Source organism: Gavialis gangeticus, unplaced genomic scaffold (assembly GCF_001723915.1).
Source record: "Gavialis gangeticus isolate Ggan-Ray unplaced genomic scaffold, GavGan_comp1, whole genome shotgun sequence".
NCBI classification, from domain to species: domain Eukaryota; kingdom Metazoa; phylum Chordata; order Crocodylia; family Gavialidae; genus Gavialis; species Gavialis gangeticus.
The window spans coordinates 42,539,875-42,544,366 of record NW_017728992.1 but is presented as its reverse complement, the minus strand read 5'-3'; positions in this window follow the sequence as shown (position 1 = coordinate 42,544,366).

Genomic DNA, 4,492 nt, shown 5'->3' with positions numbered 1-4,492 from the left:
TTACCTCTGAGCCCAAACTATCTTCTCCACATGAATGTGGAGCCCAGAACTGCACACAGTACTCTAGATGAGGCCTAATCAGTGCCAGGGAGCAAGGTACTATCACCTCCTGTGCCTTGCACCTAATGCTTCTATTGATGTATCCCAAAACTGCATTTGTCTTTTAAGCAGCTGCATCACACTGCAGACTCGTATGGAGTCTGTAGTCTACCAAGACTCCCAAGTCCTTTTCCATAGTGCTACCATCCAGCCAAGTGTTACCCATCTCATACTTGTGTTATGGATTATTCTTCCAGTGTGTAGCAATTTACATTTGTCCACATTGAACTTCATCCTGTTAGCTCTAGCCTAGCTTTCCAATCTGTCAAGGTCCTTCTAAATTGTGCTCGCATTCTCCAACATGTTTGCAATCCTTCCCAGTTGAGCGCTGTCCCCAAACTTGTTCAAGAAGCTTTCTATGCCAGTATCCAAATGGTTAATAAACATGTTGAACAGCACGGGGCCCAAGAGAAACCTTACAACACAGAGTATCTTGTAATACGAATCATCCAATTGATTTTTTTTTTTTTTTTGAAGTACAGCTCAGCATGAGAAAGCGTCTCAAAGTTTGGCCCTTTGTGATCAGGGAGGAGTGATTTGAGAGGTGCTGACCATCAACTTTCCCTGCACTGATGACAGGAGAAGTTGGGGGTGCTCTGAAAGTCAGAGCACCTGGGAACTGCAGGTACCAGACACCTTGGGGCCTGTGTTACGTAACAAGAGAGTATGTGATCACAGTCATCTCTTCTGGCCTGATAATGATGAATCTATGAAACGGTCCAGTGAATCATTGTTTCTTTGTGGGTCAATTTATCACTGTAGCCAGTGAAATGATTGCTTTTTGCAAGCTTTTCTTAGGACTGATCTGAAAGACTGATATACTCCTAGCTGTCTACTGTGCATCTATTGCATATTTAGGTTTTAACCAGATGGGTGAATTGCTTTATGTATTAATGACTGAGTATACTGTTTCTGTCTTTTATGCTGTTCATCATTTCCATCACTTCCTATGCTAGGATGGATGATTATTTTTTTTAAATTTACTTAGACAGGAGACTGTTTCTCATTTCATGCTAGTTTCTAGTTTGCCCTGCTACTCAGATTAGACACATTTGTTTGTGCTCCTTTGAACACTGATGCTTGCAAATTGGCTTTCTGCTGGACACATTAGAATTACAATGTTTTGTTGATACATTAAACCGTGCAGTCATCATTTTAACCTTTATTCCTGTGAGAGATTCTCTTTGGTGCCAGAATCAGGGAAAACCGGCATTATACAATGCAGCTGAGTAGCTGTGAACAAGCTCAGATGACTCTAAGAAGAAACATAGGTTACATTATCTACTTGACTCTCAGTGTTTTTAAATAGAAACCGTGGGCTGCATTTTGGTGTTATGAATTACTGTTCATATGATATTGATCAGAGGTTACTAGTTTCAGATTCTGTTGTTGTTTCACAGCAGCCAGCATGTAACAGGAGATGGATGGAAGCAAGTAGTATGAGAATATGTATGTGCATGTAAAGGGGAATGTGTATAGATTGCAAATCATAATGTACCAAACTAATACTGAGTGGAACATTGGACAAAACAGTGTTTCTCCATTTATGAGTTCAGCTCACGTGTCTCCAAATATAGCTGAAGTAGTTACAAAACAGGATATTCAGCTGTGCTGCCTACTAGCAATACATGGGGCACCTATACACATGACAGACCGCTGCTCCAATGTATGCTACTTAGCACATGTTGGAACACACTCAGCTAATCAAGTCTGCTGTGAGTCTGCTGGACTGTGCTAATTAGTGCGCTCCAGCAGCCTTCACATCATATGTATTCAGTGTCCCTCAACTCCAAAGTCGTGGCGGGGGCACTTTAACTAAAGCTTATCAGAGGAGCTTTATTAAAGCCATTTTGAAGCATGGAACCCTGAATACATGTGATGCTGCAGGCACTTTAATTAGAGTGGCTCTGAGAGCCGCTCTAATTAAAGCACCCCCCCCACCCTATAGTGCACATATAGAAATCCGTGGTTTGCACTCCTAGCCTGCCTCTTACCTGTGGCTCTCAAACCATTTGGCAGACATGAACTAATGGAAGTTTCACAAGTCCCTTGCAAGGTCAGTATTAATCATTTTGCTGCTGGAGAGTTTGGAAGCAGAACATGTAGTGTAATTTTCCAAGCTTACACAATGTATCAGTGGTACAGCTGGGAGGAACAGAACCCTAGGGCTAGGTCCAGATATGCAAAAAGCCCGAGGCAGAATTGGGGTTATTTGACCCCAGCAGTCTTTCCTGCCCAGAGAAAGGGGGCTGGACCTGATGATCTCATGAGATCCCTTCCAGCCCTAACCTTCTGTGAAGCTGCGTGTGAATCTGATCTAAGTTACGTAGTTTTCTGTAAGTAGTGTAGTTTAGATTGGTAGCAAACAGAACACACACTGTCCTTTGTTGCGGGGGTGCGGGGGGAAGGACAGAGCAGGAGAACAAATCTTAGACTGAGTTCCACCATTTTAAAATCAGTCTGTGTGTGCTGAACTTCTGTTCTGTTACAGGTGTGGACTGGTTTCCGATCACTTATACTGGTAACAGTGGCCTAGGTCTACATGGAATGAACGCCCCAAATTGTGGCTTGTACTCCCTACCATGATCCTGCTTACCCTTCCCTCATTCTGAAGGTTAGCAATCAGTCAAGACATAGTGCAATTTAGAAGATGTTTGTGTACAGAAAAATCATAGTTGATTTTATTCATCACTGCAATGGGTTAAGAGGCCAGTACAACTGCTTGCTACATGCAAAGTGCTCCCAAGATGCTCTTTTCTACAGCAGTATCTCCAGACTAATTAATTGATCACAGGTGTAGGCTAGAACATTAATTGCAACAATATATCACTTTTGACTGGTCCCAGGCATGTCTACCATATAGGAGCAGAGTGACTAGCACAGGTTTCTGTGTCGTCCTCCTTTACAGTAGTGGATAAATCATTAAGGCCTAGTTATGTCATTCTTATTCGCAATTAGCATGTTAGATCTGTTTAAACTGTGCGGGCTAATAACAAGAGTAAAATACTATTCCTGAGTAACATACATACAGGAGGCCAAGATGTAATGGTCCATTCTGGCTTTAATTCCTATGCAACAATTCTCTTAAATGAAGGCAAAGATCTGAGGCCACTGGAGAATACATGGTTGAATTCTGAATGAACTGTTTAGCACTTGTTCAAAATATTCTCATGCATTACTGAATTCAGGAAATTATTTTAGGATACTGTTTGTATGAGAAGCGCAACAAAATCAACTCACATTTAAGAAGCTGAACTGTGCAACCCAACACCCGTGAGATTATTTTAATGTTTGATGAGTCCACAAGCAAACCAAAGTAAAATAAATGTCAGGCTAAACATAATTTTGTCATCCCTTTTGGTAATGTAAGCTTAATGGGCTGTTCTTTTATGATTATTTGTTTGGAGTCTGACAGCAAGGTAGAGACAGAAATATTATGTCAGCTCTTTGATAAGCCAATGTTATTATGTTAGATATTAGATAAGCCTATATTTGGCTGTAATTACAGCCAAAAGGTTATCTAAGGAATTTTACTGTTTATTTAAAAAAAAATGAAGAATTATTTGGTGTTCCTTCACATTTACCTGAAATCTATGTTCAGACTGATAATACTTGTAACAAAATGACAGTCAGTTGTAAAGGTCTCTACAGTGTCCTCTAGGAAACAGGTAGCATAGAAAGTGATACAAAAAATCATATTGAAATACTTGCAGAAATCGTTTGTGTAATATAATATAAAGGCTGGAGATTTTACTCTTGGATGCAACGTGTATGTGTCTGTATGTTACTTTTCAGTTTTACAAGTTATAGTGCATCTCTTTTCTACAAACATATACATCCACATTCCATATGGTATATGCCTAGTTGGTAACAGTAGGATACTTTTAAAACAATACAGATTTAGTTCCTTTGTCATTTACATAGCTTAATATGTATATGTAACACAGACTCCATATGCCTGTCTGTTTATATATGTTATAAGAATATGTGAATATTTCAGAGTAAAAAATGTAATGCATTTTGCCTCTTCAGCAGTTTGCAAAATAATCTATGAACATCAAAACATTTTCTCAAATGCATTTTTTATTTGAACAATAATTCATACTCTGGAGATTGACTGAAATAGTTGGGTGTGTTTGATATCAGAAATCCTAATTGTAGTTGGCTGTAAGTGAGCATGAGTGGTAGGTCACATGGCAAGTTTTGTTCTCTCCTCCTTTCAGTTAGATGATAATTAGGTATCTGGTTTGAATACAAATACAACATTTAATTGCCATGGATAGACTCTTAAAATGTGCTGGAGCTACAGCTACTCTTGTGATTAATGTTATGCACTAGCATACGAGCAGTCCTTGGACTTACGACACAACTGGTTCCTGAAAACCACATCTTA